Source organism: Mixophyes fleayi, chromosome 2 (assembly GCF_038048845.1).
Source record: "Mixophyes fleayi isolate aMixFle1 chromosome 2, aMixFle1.hap1, whole genome shotgun sequence".
NCBI lineage: Eukaryota > Metazoa > Chordata > Amphibia > Anura > Limnodynastidae > Mixophyes > Mixophyes fleayi.
In genome coordinates this window covers 81,477,976-81,492,749 of record NC_134403.1, presented here as the reverse complement: position 1 = coordinate 81,492,749, position 14,774 = coordinate 81,477,976, and the positions used below count along the sequence as shown (strand labels likewise).

General features: G+C 39.0%; 1 protein-coding gene across 15 annotated transcripts in view; it reads right to left on the bottom strand.

The window, feature by feature from the left end:
• R3HDM2 (R3H domain containing 2) overlaps positions 1–8,483 on the bottom strand; it is a 95,756-nt gene extending 87,273 nt beyond the window's left edge. For 7 of the 15 annotated variants that reach the window (XM_075199386.1, XM_075199388.1, XM_075199398.1 and 4 more), the window contains exon 1: positions 8,107–8,482. The gene's annotated coding sequence lies outside the window, so the exon portion shown is untranslated. Of the gene's footprint in view, positions 1–8,106 lie in introns of all 15 variants that reach the window. The other 8 variants (XM_075199394.1, XM_075199396.1, XM_075199401.1 and 5 more) reach the window with 2 other exon arrangements.
• Positions 8,484–14,774: the final 6,291 nt, after the last annotated feature.

Genomic DNA, 14,774 nt, shown 5'->3' with positions numbered 1-14,774 from the left:
ATGTGTATTAAAAAGAAAAGTTTGCCACAAATGTTATTGGTATGTCCGTGAGATCACTAAGCACAACTACAGAAAAACCTGAGTAGTTCTCTTGACAAGACAACTGCTAAGGCAAATGCAATGCAGTGACAATGTGAGGCATACCATTGGAGCAAAGAAGGCATGCACAGAATGAAGCACTCTCTGCTTGAGCAGAAAGGGTAGAAAATGTCACTTAACTTGTCTCTCGCACATGCATGGCTGGAAATTTCCACTAACAATTTGTAAGAAAAATCATGAGACATCCATCATTTGTAAAAATAAAGTCTTCCCTAAGATATGCATTGTGACTGGATCACTTATAAATAACTTATAGTATAAATTTATTTAAAGGAAATAGCGCAGGGCGCTTATTTATATGATTGCAAATGTATTTAGTTTTGATATTGTGTGTATTTTGGTAAAGGAAATATATTTATTTCTGAGACCAGGGGAAGAAATTTGTTTTTTGTTTTAACTTTGCTAGAGGAAATGCATTATTTCTGAGGTATATACCTTATGCAATAAGCCTTTGTTGAGGAAGTCTTTTGTGTATTAGGGAAGGTTACTTGTTTGGGGTTTTGTAACTTTCCTTTGGGAATGTGTATTCTGCAACTGTCTGAAGAAAGGACCCATGTTGATCTCATGTTAATTAGTCCTTTTGATGTGTGAGGGTCCAGCAACTGAAGGCGCAGGAAGGTTTAATTACATGTGCTGTTAGATTTTCTCTGTGTCTAAAACAAGATGCATGGAATCGCAGCAAGTTTTAGGATATCACAAATAAGTGTAAATATTGTTAGCTTTGCATTGCATGTAAATCCATGTTTGGGTAAACACATTGCAACCAGATTCTAAAAATAGCTCAGACCTCAGGGGGCTGGCTTACCCTGTGAGGCCGTGTCCAAAAACTGTATAGAAAGTAGTTTTGCATTGAAAATTGATCTTGTTTCATCTGACCTGCTCCCTGGTACCTTCAACCAGGGTGAGCAAATAAACATCACTTACTTCAAAGACTGCTTGGAAACTTCTCTATCCGTGACCCACAGATTAGACCAAACTCTCTGTTCTCCGGTGGTTCTGAGATTTGGACCCAGCTGTCCGGTACCACCTCTCTGCCTGATACCCAGCAGTTGTTTTGACTTTGACTAAAAATTATATCTTGATAAAAGAACATTCCGGATTAAAGTTTTACATTTTGTTCACAACTACTGTATAGAAAGCAGCAATTAAAAATTTGAATGGATTCTGCATTCTTGTGGGGCACTTTCTCTGTTGCAGGAGCAGTCGCTAGACGGCAGCCCTTTGAGTTAAAGCTTTACCCATGCACGATTATTCCAAGCATACTTGTAGGTTAATTGGCTGTTATCAAATTGACCTTAGTCTGTCTGTGTGTGCGTTAGGGAATTTAGACTGTAAAAACTATTGGGGCAGGGACTGATGTGAGAGAGTTCTCTGTACAGCGCTGCTGAATTAGTGGCGCTATATAAATAAATGATCATGATGACATGGGCCAGTGCTAAGAAAAAAAAAATATATAATTCCGTCTCAGCAGTTCCATGTCAAGCTTAAATCCATAGTCACTGAGGAGAATCACTTATACAGGGTGGTCACCCCTAAGCGTCTAATGGCCATATTACAATGTCTTTGCACTCCTATATCTCCTGCTATATCTTGTAAATAATCAATAAGTGATTGTACAGTGTTATCCCCAGAAACTTTGGCGAGCAGGGTGGCATTAAGTAGCCAGGTGGGGGTAGTTGTAAAAATTTGGAGATTATTGCCCACACCTGTCAATACTGGTCAAACTGTTGTTAATCAGTGGTCTAACACACACTGCTGGCTGTAGTGCCTTTTCTAATAGGAGAAACAATTGTTCATTCTATTATAATAGGACTCTGTTGGGTCCCAAGAGCTGGGTAGCAAGTAAAAACAGCTGGGTGGAGCACCTGGGAAATAGGTGCTGGGGAGAACACTGTTGTATATTGGTTGGGGCTTTTTACACTGAATGCTGCAACACCAAATTCCAAGTACCTTATTTTGTACATGCTGTATTACTTTACCTGGTGTCATTGCTTGTTCTATTGACATTACATACAGTCAACCTCCAGTTCCCAAAAATGACAGTTGTTTTTATAGCATACTTAAAATCACTATTGCTTTTAAACCAGTCAATGTACTTGATTTTACACCATTTAACACTACAATAATTATCCTGATAAAATATTCTGTACTGTATAAAACATGTACACTAGTTTTGTTTTCTAATTGTGTACTACTGCAAAGGTTCAGTGCAGAAATTTGTTTGAGCAATTCAAAAATGATCACAGTACATACAATATATATGATTGGCTATATATCTTTAGATAAAGGCAAGACTTTTTTTTTTTAAGTTACATTTTAATTAGACTGTGAAGATGTGATTTATTATGGGAACCCCACAATGTGTAGACAGTTTAAATGCTGAAACACACTTTATCAATGTGGTCAATTGCAGTTTGTCTTATGCAATATTCCCTTATTGTATTTGAAGCTTGGGCTGTTTTCAAACTTTCCATTTTACATCAATTGTTCCTGGTCCATGAAAAAGCATAAAAAGTTGTGACGACTATATTAATAAAGATGCAATTCCCTCAAAAAATGTGTAGTTTTTCCAACATAAATTACCTGTCAAAAGAAACATGGAGTTTCATTTTTCTTACAGTTTTGATCCAAGGTGTTATTAATGATTTACTGTTCCATGAGTGTTATGCAATTACCATGAGTCACATGACATATGATGAAGTACGTACATCATATGGAATGTTCACTGCACTACCCCTCTAACTCCATCTCCTTTCTCTGCCATCACGTGACCTTTGTGGGGCTTGGTGACTGACTGGCTGAGAGTAATATAAGGTATACACTCCTGGGAATAAAGAGATACCAAATGTTCCATGAGAGGGACACCTTTTGCAGTGGTATGCCATATAAGTCTCCCAACAGAACTCAAAGGAAACACAGCGTTATAGGAAACGGCTTGAAAAATAGAATAAAAAAAAATAAAAATCAGCCTCATGTTAACAATGGTACAAACAAATATATAAAATAAAAGTAGTCTATACAGGATTATATCACATTAAGAGAATTGTTAACCCTCTTATACACTCATAAATAATTTTCCTAGAAGGATTTGTGACCCTTGCTTATTTTTTCTAGCAAGGCAAATAGAAAGTTTTGCACCCAAATAAGCTACTAAGAGGAATTCTTCGATATATTGTGAATGGGAGTATTAAACGCAGACTTAAGAATACCGGTCATTCAGTTTTAAAAAATCTGACATTAATGGCACAGCCTAAGTAAAAGTCTAAACACACAAACCATTACTAAGAATAATCAGCTATAAAATGGAGCCTCTCACTTAATGTTAACAATACTTAATACCTTATTTACACTATCTGTTAACGTGGGCAGACGTTTACATGACATTGATCTCATCTGATCATTAAGAGCCAATGTCCTGAAAGCTAGCACACTGAAAATGTCACAGGATATATCTTGGGAGTACACGGAGCATGCTCCTGCTAGTACATCAGCTGTTCACATCCATATTTCTACTCAAAGCAGCACAGAACATGGCTAATGTCATGCAGACACGTAAAAAGTTTAAAGCAGTAGAAAACTATATAGCTGTAACAGTCACTGTAACATGTTTAGTTAGCACTGTCTGTTCATATACCTGTTCAATTTACAGTTATTTTAAAAGTGCCCCTTTCTGCAGTGTTCTCCCCAGCACCTATTTCTTGGGTGCTCCACTTGGCTGTTTACTTGCCACCCGGCTCTTGGAGCCCAAAAGATTCCTATTATAATAGAACAAACTACTGTTTCTCCTATTACAGCCAGCAGTGTGTTAGACCACTGACCACCAGTCTTACCAGTCCTGGCAGGTGTGGGCAATAACCTCCAACATTTTTCACTATCAAAAAATATTGCAACTGCCGCCACCCAGCTAATTCTTAATGCTACCCGACTGGCAAAAATTTCTGGGGAGAACACTGAGCATGTTTTTATTCTTTTTATGAAAAAGAGATCAGTTTAAGAATTATACTAGTACTACATTAGACAGAAAGCATGATATGCATTATCATTGATAGGCAAACTGTGTTGTTTGAAAACAAGGCAAATCAAAATTATTTTGTTATTCTTCAACTAAACATGCCTGCCATTTCTTTTATAACAAAATAGGCACTGAATAAGAATAAAGACTAATTCTCTCCCATGATACACACAAGGCAATATTAATATAGTTATTCTAAAACCCATATGACAAACAGCGCCAACAGGTATCTTAAAAAAAAAAAAAAAAGTTTCATCAATCTCATGCATAAATATTACTGCAAGGGATTTTGAGGCACGCAACAATTGTTCTAACATTTTCATACATAATCAAGGAGGGAAAGTGGCATAAAAATATCTTCATGGAAACTTAAAGACCTCTAATCATACATAAAAATATGCCATAACGAAGAACTGTTGGAGGAGGAGTGGTCCGAGGTATACGAGAATGCTCCCTCTAGCTCCATCTGCGTTAGAATTAAAGAGAACGCTTATAAGGTGCTATATAGATGGTATTACGTGCCTTTGCAGCTATGCAAAATTCCCCCCAATTCGTCTGACCGGTGCTGCCAAGGGTGCTCTCATGAAGGCACTTTCCACCACATATGGTGGTCGTGCCCGAAATTGTCAAGCTTTTGGGTTGAGATTAGAAGCTTGATCAATTCAATTTTTCCGGTGGATATTTCCCTGGAACCTAAGTTTTTTCTTCTCCCTATGGAGGCTCCCTCGGCATCCCGACACCAGAATAAATTGATCAGATACATTATTTTGGCGGCGGCTTGCCAAATAGCAGCAGACTGGCGTATGCAACCCCCTCCCTCCATGCAGGCAATAATCAATAGAATCTGGCAAACTCAACGGATGGAGTATATGACTAGTATTATTCGGAACTCCTCGAGAGCTTTCACCAAGGTTTGGGACCCATGGTTATGCTTCTTTCAGGCGTGCCCACCCTGTACATAACCTAGCCTTAAATTTTAATTCTAACTAGGACTTCTTTCTTCCTTTACATTGGATCTAGTCACTCTTCACCCTCCTTCCTTTTCTCCCTCTTCTCTTGCTTCCTTTTCTACTGTGTACTCTCTTTTCCTCTAAATACAAAAATTTTGGGTTACTTGTTATTTCTAATTTTAAATGCTCGGTTGACTTAGCGTTTCACATGTTCTACGCTGGTAGTAGACTTTGTTACTTGTTGAAGTTTTTTGTTAAGTGTTTTCACTCTGTCAATCGTTCTTCTATGTTATATTGACCTTGCAAAAATAAAACTTTAAAAAAAAAAAAAAAATATGCCATAACACTCGTTTCCCCAACTATTATTTAGGGGCTGGTTCCTGGATTCCCACCGATCACTTGATAAACACACCCCATTGATTCAGTAACAATCATATTTTCCTGTCTTTTAGAAAATTTTGAACTTCAGCTTTCTCAACACATCATGTAGTGAGCATTGATAGGATGGCTGCTAAACTATCCAATCAGTGTTCTTCACACGAAAGCACAGTGAGGTATGGAAACCACTGAAATTCAAAATTATTTTCTACCTGCTGCAGCAGAGTAGGACTGTTACTTAATCACCAGGGGAAAGGTATTTCTCAAAAAGCCTGGATCCCAAACAAACACAATTCAAATAGTTGGGGGAGGATGATGTTCTACCATATTTTTAGATTTGCTGGAGTTCATTATAAAACAAATTAGTGAAATGACATTAAACATCTCATTAAATGTTTGAAACATTGATGTAGGAGAGGGAGGACTTCTAAATAGTGTTAATGTTACCCATTGGCAGACCTGTACTCACTTCTAACACCAAACAGAATGCCTGGAAAAAAGTTATATATATTTTCTTGAATTTTCTTCCAACTGAATGAAATATTGGAAGCAAACACAGATCTGCCAAAACGGTGTAAACTTATACAAGGGGAAAATACTTGCCAACAAGTTTCTACGCATAAAAAAGGTTGGCCAACTGTTTACTGTGGTATCGGACTCCAGTCACCAATCTCCATACATCCACAAACCACTCAAAACTTCATGTTTGACTGAAAAGAGTGTGATCTGTTTTTAAAGCGAGGGCAGGACTATTGCCACACAGGAGATAATTAGAATGGTGCATTTTATCATATATGAATGAACGTCACTCAAATCTAGATGTTAAATTCTATTCAAAGATTTTCTTTAAATACTGACACAATCTTAACAACAAATTGCAACCATAAACTAAGTCCTAAACCTACACCATTCAATTTACAACAGCAAAATGTGAGCAGGCTGCATCAAGAGGCTTGTCTATGTGGGACAGGTTGGTGAGCACAAATAGGTGTTTGGGACTACAGCACCTGCGGAACTCAAGCCAGGTTTACATTTTTACTGCTGGAATATTCTCACCAGCAAAAGCTCTAGTTGCAATCTTAGTACTTTTTCTCCCACAGTTTAAGTGGCCAGTCACTTTTAACTATACTGCATAATAACTATATCATCACTAATTAGTGTGCATTGTTAATTAATGCCTACTAGTATAATACTCGTAAGATAGACTGCTGTACGAGACATATAAAGAAATAAAGTGGGCATCCATATAGGAAATATAAATAATTTGCTTTGTCACATTACATAATATTTATCATAAGACAAACATATTCATAATAGTATTCATTTTAGGTTACACTTAAAACAGTACAAAAACACTGTTGCAAGCTTAAAGGGAAACTAATGAAGGGTAAATAGATATATCTGTAGGTTTTTAAGTGGGTCATTGTCTTGTTTCCAATGATACAGAAAAGTGTGTCAAGTTAAATTGAACTCTATCTTACTGATCTGGAATCACTGTGTGCAAGAGACTAGGAGGTAAAAGTATTATACTCCGGTTTCTTCAACTCCCGCGAGTTCGGCGAGATGACAGCTAAAATTTAAAGCAGCGCTGCCTTGTAAAGGCAAGTTTCCCTTTACAAGGCAGCGCCGCTTTAAATTTTAGCTGTCATCTCGCCGAATTTGCGGGAGTTGAAGAAACCGGAGTATCATACATTTACCCCTAGGTCTCACTTTTTTTTCCTGTCCCAGTGATTAATTCACATATCCTGGGTTAGACTACCAAAGATATAGATAACACTATCAGTTAAGTTGTGCTCATAGAACTAAATATTGTTTACATTATTGTGAAAAGTGACAGGCCATTTAGACTGAAGAAAGGAAGACTAAGAAACAAGCAGCTGCACATTTGTAAACAGTAAGAATTAAAGGTTTATTTATGATTGTATATATTAATACATAATACTACAAACTACATGAATCCAAAGGTTAATTTTTAACAATGGAAATTACACACAAATTTGACAATAATGGTTTTTAAAGTAATTCTAAGTATACCAATCACAACAATCTATTAATGTTGACCAGAAAGCCACACAATATTGATCACATATTTTAGGTATGACAAAGTTTAATGAAAACCCTGTCACTGCCATATTGGTGTATTTTATTCTAATACATTGATCCATATAACATATTTAAAACATATCAGGGATGGACAAACAAGCAACAAACTTGTTAGTAAAGATGCCTCACTGTATTAGGGCCTAAGGTTTAATTCTGTCAGAGTGTAGTTTGTCTGTTCTCACTGTGTTCCTGTATATTACAGCCCCAGATGCAAAGATGATGGTTGATTAATTATTTTCTGTCTAAATCAGCCATGGTGTTTGTACATAATAGGGAAAGAAGTCCATCAGAATAAAGTTATCTTACAGTACTGTGCTGCAATGTGTTTTGCTTTATCTGTCACTTAACCGGATATACAAGGAAAGAGTATCACTGGCTAACAGGAAATCTGGCACAGACGCCTACAGACGATCTACTTGAACCGAGATAGATTTATTTGCACGATACAAATAAACCCCAATGTTATTAGGTCTGTCATGTCTTGATGACCATCCGATAAACAATTCTGCCCCCACACTGATAATGATCAGTAGATCGCACTGCCCCCATATACTTGTCACTTACCTGCCTCTACCCTCCTGGCAATGTCTCCCCAGTGGCTCCGGGGGTGGATGAACTAAACGTAATGAATAAAGCCGTGTGATGGGAATCAGGGGTAGAATGACATGGATGCCTCTGCCCTCCCTCCAGCCCGGTCAGCCCCGGCTGTGTGAGAGAGGAGGAGGAGGGGAGCCCGCTGGAGTCACACGCGGGAGGCTGAGGGGCATCACAACGAATAATAGCAGAGAAAACAAGGGATGGGGAGAGAGAGAAGATGAACGAATGGAGAAAAGGAGAAAAAAAAAGAGAAAGAAAAGAAAAGGAAAAAAGGAAATGAAGGAAGGAAAAAAAATGTCGAAACCCCTCCTCCTCCTCCTAGCAAACTACGTGCTGCGTGCGGAGCGCGCTGACGTACGCCGGATGGCCGCCACAACTCGCTGCTCCTACCAACGTACGTCTCAAACACTAGGAGAAACACCTTGGCGATAACACTGTCCTCTCTGTCAGACATCTTTAGGGAGCTATTTACGCCACCGAGCAGTTGTTCTTTCCGGAAATAACGCACAAAAGTGAAGACGTTTTTCTGTGGAAGTTTGTTTTTTACACAGTTACATCTAATGTTCGGAGTTTTTGTATCTTTCCCATAAGTACTGCTTCGATGGTTCCCTCATTTCATAGGTGTACGTAAGACACTGTATAAACATTGTGGTGTTTATGTAGCCAACGTCCGCCATTTTAAAATGTCAGTGAGGTGCATTGAGTATTATTTTATATCTGAGGTAAGCAGCGTTTAGTTCAACAACAGTTGTGGAAATATAGATCCTAGCATGTCTTCCCAATCAGAGGACGTGGAGCGCTCTTACAGTATGACCCGTCATATAGAACAGCTGGAGAGCCACTTGTTGCCTTATCCCGGCAGTATATCATCACAACTAAGATATTGTACAGCAGTAATTGTATATACATTCCTCATATAGACGTATATGTTCTGGAATTGGTGAAGCATACATGCCCTGGAAAAAAAAATCAATGACATAGAGCCTGTAAACAAATATAAGCAAGTTAAAACATACACTGTACTTGGCATATAGTATATAAATAGCCTAAAGGTAATATTACTGGGAAACAAATAACAGAAGTCAGATTTATGTGATCTGTGAATGAAAGGGCCATAGGGAATGCTAATTTTCCAGTTTCTTTTTGAGGAGCCTTTTTTTGTTTGCAGTAACATGTCATATAGCTTAGTAAATTGTGGTCTTTGGAGAAGTAGTTTCCTAAATGGTATCTTGAAAGGCTAGATTTGGTCAAGTCTATAGAGAGGATCAGTGCATGGTTATGACGTAACTGCATGGTGGAATAAAAAAAAAGTCATACAGGGAGTTACCCCTTAGCTATAATTAAGATTAAAAACATCACATATTCTTTTTTTATTGTTATCTTTAATTTGTAAGACACAAGGTTTCTGGAGCACTGTCAGGTGCCGTCCCTGCATTCTTCTCTTGCAGCAGGGACAGACTCCTGCTTAGTCGACGGAGTGCTGCCATTTGCCTTCCAACGGGAGATAGCGTCCTGTTCTCGGTTGACCTGCAGTATTGCAAGAGTCCCGTTGCCTAGCAACCTTCTAAAAAACTTGTCGGCAGTCTGTGCCAGAGTTTGGGATCACTTCCTGGTTCTGTTCAGGATTTCTTTTTGTATTTGCACCCTTGTGCCCTCTTTGAATTTCTCATTGCCGACTAGGTTTGTTTTTGACCATATCTGGCTTGACCTCAGCTACCTTGACCATTCTTCTGCTTCATGTTTATGGCTTTGTATGAATCTTCTGGTACTATCTCGTATCTCCAGCTACCTCGTTAGTGGTTGGTTCTAAGGGCCCTGACCTGCACGTTCCACATAGCTAAGATCAAACCTCCTTGTGGAGGTCCCTGGTGAACACTCTGCACCTCTTTGCTCAGTAGCGTCAACTGCTAGCAGGAGTATGTTCACCTTCCCAGTGTAATTTGTGTCAAGCACCTTACATAGAGGCTTAGAACATATAACAAAATTAGTACAAACAATACGGGGGGAGTAGTGGTGGGGGATGCAGAGGTGGAAGAGTTAGGAGGAGGGCTGGTAGTCTCTTGAATGAAGAGATGAGTTTAGGGCCACATTCAGGGCCGGACTGGCACTTCTGGCAAATGCCAGAAGGGCAGATGGCTAGTTGGACCGATCCAGCCGGCAACATGCCCGCCCATGCAGCAGCACCTCCCTGCACGCTGCTCGGCGGATGGAGTTTTGGTGACATGCGGCTGATGCAAGTAATCACATGGAACGGCACGAATCACGTGTGTGTCCATGTTCATATAGTGTGTGTGTGTGGCCACATTAAAATAGTTTGTCTGGCCGTGTTCGTATATTGTGTGTGTGTGTTTGGCCGTGTTAATATAGTGTGTGTGTTTGGCTATGTTAATATAGTGTGTGTGTTTGGCAGTGTTAATATAGTGTGTGTGTGTTTGGTTGTGTTAATATAGTGTGTGTGTGTGGCCATGTTAATATAGTGTGTGTGTGTGTGTGCGCGCAGTATTTTAATATAGTGTGTGTGCACAGTATTTTAATATAATATGTGAGGGAAGGGAGGATCTTTAGTGTGGGAGGTATGCTATTTAATGGTGGAGTGTAGGTGGGGGTTAATTATTTAAGGTGAGATGAAGGAACCTTTAATTTAATGGTGGGGTGGTTTGGGGCTATCAATTGAATATTGGGCTCATTTTGGGCAGGAGGGCTGTTTATTAAATGTGAATATGGATTATTTATTGCCAGGGATGGTAGTGGAAAATTGCTATATTTATTAAAGTTTAATGCCATTTAATTTATTGCTGGGACTGTTTGGAGGGAGGGAAATAGGTTTTGAGTAAATGGGTATACTGTTATTTTAATGTTGGGGCTGGTTGGAGGGAAATAGGTCTACTTATTAAATGTGAATATTATTATTGTTGGGACTGGAGGATGGCCTAATTATAAAACGTGAGTGCTATTGTTTTAACACCGGGGCTGGTTGGAGTTTTCTAAATCTCATGTATCCATTATTTTTCAAAATAGGGCATCCAATATTCCAGGATCAAGACAAGCAGCAAATGAGCTAAAGAAACCAGCTGCCACAAGTGGTGAAAGTGACAAGATAGGTAGGAGAAAGAGCAAGACAGTTGTCCTGAATCTGGTGGGGCAGTCCTGAATTTGGGTGACTGTCTCACTTAGTCAGGATTTGGTCCGACTGCAAGGACAGTTGGGAGGTATGTCCTGCTTCACAACGTACTACTTGGCAGGCAGGGCTGTGTGTTTCTAACAGTAGTGCACACAGTATATCCTGTATATTTGTCTAAAATGATAACCATGTTACATAATAGAGGCCCTGCTGTCTTAAATACCCTGGGCCCTCTGAGCCTTAATCCACCTCTGGTTAGGGGAAGGGAACTGATAGCTGCTCCCAGTTACCGGACAGGACACAGACTGCAGAGCAAGCCCAGGATCTTTATGTATCACAAGATTTGGAAATCTCATGAGACAAAGAGCTTCCCTTCTCACTCTACAGGAAGTTCCCACCCATCCTGATGGATGTCAGTAACACCAGAAGCATAGATAAATACAGTGGGCTGGGGGTGTCTTAATGTGACTGGTGGGATGGAGTGATGTGGCTGGGAGGGCGTGATAAATGTAATGTTTTATTATGATGTATGTATCAATGCCCCATGTTGGCCACATCCACACCACAATGTGGTTACGCCCTTTTCGCCGCCACTGCGTGACGGCACACAGTTTTTATACTGGAACTGAGGTGGGCCTGTGTGCTTTAAATGCTAGGGCTGATTTTTAGTCCCAGTCCGTCCCTGGGCACTTTTGAAGGCTTGGAGACTGGTGGATAGTCTAATTGGGCATGATAGAGCGTTCTAGTGGTTGCGACCAGCACAGGAGAAATCGTGAAGGCGCAAGTGAGAAGAGGTAATCACTAAGGAAATTAGTTATTTAAAGGACTGTTTAGCAAGAGAGCAGGAATGTTCATGCAGGATCGTGATCTATCTATTTCAATTTTATGAAGTTTAAAAATGGATATCTACAAAAACATTCTTTCACAGCTGAATGTCTCTGGAGATAATTCATTCCCACACTGACTTCCTACACTATGAAGCTGCTGCACCAGAGGGTCCCTTTAAGGTGGGGAGCTCATGTGACCCACCCGTAGGGGTGGGATTAAACAAAGAAAGAAAAAGGAACCAAAGGTTTTAGCTGAAACAGTGATATATAATCTTTTTAAACATCATCTCACTGAGGGCTGGGTCATCTATTTTGAATAAAAGACTTTCATTTGTACCAACTGAAACAAAATGATTTTGACTGGATGGTATATGTTCATAAATTTGGGTGTCTAATCAGACTACATGACTTTTTTATGCTTGAAAAAGATGTAATTCGGATGTATTAGCCAAGGGGGTTCTGGCTCCTAAGAAAACAAGTGCATTTGACCCCAACAGTAATAATCCATCTTTGAGCACTTTTATACAGTTAATTAAAAGAAATACAGAGGCATATGTTAAGAAAAAAAAAACAAAAAACATTTCATACTTTAATCTTAATCCAGATGAGAGAGAAGCAGTAAAAACACTTGGTGCAGACAAAAATCTGGTTATTTCTCCTGCCGATTGTCTTGCAGTATCTTGAAGACTTTACAAATGAAATAATGAAATAGTTTTCTGACAATACTTGCTATCAGAAGCTCACATTTGACCCAATTAGTAGGTTCAAGAAAGATATTGATAAAATCTTTCCCCTTTGATTCAACACTAGGGGGTATATTTACTAAACTGAGATTGAAAAAGTGGAGCTGTTGCCTATAGCAACCAATCATATTCTAGCTGTCATTTTGTAGAATATACTAAATAAATGCTAACTGGAATCTGATTGGTTGCTATAGGCAACATCTTCACTTTTTCAAACCCGCAGTTTAGTAAATATGCCCCTAGGTGTATTAACCAAGAAACTGCTACATTCTGGACACAACTACATCGTAAGACAGCCATCCTGTATACATTACCTCCAGGGAGGCCAAGTATCTTAGCTAGGGGATCCCACCCATCCTTTATCCCAATATCTTGATCTATAACTCCAACTGATTGTCAGGACCTCTAGCAGCTTTATAGCCGATACTACACACTTTCTCTCACACCTTGCTTCTTAAGGTTCTTTCAAAGGTGATTAGATTCTAGCTATGCTTGATGTCATCAGTCTCTATAGCAACATCCTGCATGATGAACGTTGAAAGCATGCAAACATGCTATTGAATCTTGTATGGTGTATCATTGCCTTTCCTGTGCGTTTTTTATGATAATTGAGGTGATATACAGAAATTACTTTCTATTTCAAAATTGTTTTGAGTTACAGGGGACGGCGATGGGCTCAAATATGGTACTGCTGTGTGCTAACATCTCTAGGATCGAATTTGAAAACAGCCATTTATTAGCTGATCCTTTATTTTCCCCCCACATACATATAGACTACCTATTTCTTATCTGGAGTGGGGAACATGACAAACTTGTTGAATTTGTAGACTTCATAAACCAGCTCCTGGGGACAATATCTGCTTTACATTAACTACAAGCTTTAACAGCATTAACTTTCTTGATGTGAATATCTAAGTACACTCGAATGAGTTGGTTAGTACTATCTACACGAAAAGCACAGATAAGAATACACTGTTGCATGCAGATACCTTTTACCTTGGTCTTCTAACAAGAGGTCTACTTTACTCTCAACTGTTAAGAGTTGTGCATATTACTTCAGAGAAGGCAAGAATCAAGGCTTTATCTAATATGAGCCAGCGATTTCTTGATTATGATTATAGGAGAACAGAAGTGGAGCCCTAGAACGCATTGGTAAAATCAATAGAGAGACTTACTTTCAAAAATGTAGCTTACCAAAGCAACAAAATGATAAGAAAGTTGCTAACTTCTGTTCCATGTGTACAACAGCATCAAGACATATTCACAAAATGGTTCTTCAACATTGGCATCTGATATTCTCTAACCTGGCCTTATCCCCTAAAATCCCATCAGCCCAAATGTTTGTTTATAGAAGAGGACCTATTTGTTAAAACTGACTTAATCTCTTATCCTAAGGTGAATACCCGGATTTGTCACAATAATAATCTGGGCATTTATCATTGTTCTGACTGTACCAATTACCAGCATCTTGTTTGTGGAACATCTTTTTCACATCCTCTCACTGGCAATACTTTTTATGTGCGTCATAGAACAAACTGTGATAATTATGTTAAATACATCCTCCAATGTTCCAGTAATCTTTTGTATGTAGGTAAAATGTCCCAAGTGCTAAAAGAGAGATTGGCACAACACAGGTTTTCTATCAAGAAGATATATCCTGTAACAAAACTTAAAGAGATCAAACATCTACCTGTGGACAAACAGTTTTTGGAAAAGGACACCATGCTTAGGATCTCAAATGTTTTCAGATTGATCATATCCCTCCCCTCAGGAAAGATGGAAATAGGGATAATTTTTTGATACGTCTTAAGCTGGGTACACACTACAGAATTTTCCACCAACTTTATATGCTGATCGATGGTCCGATTGCTCGGTCCATGGACTGCATACACACTAGCCTTGTTTATGAAGATAAAAGGAAGAGCGGACGTCCCTTTTGCGACT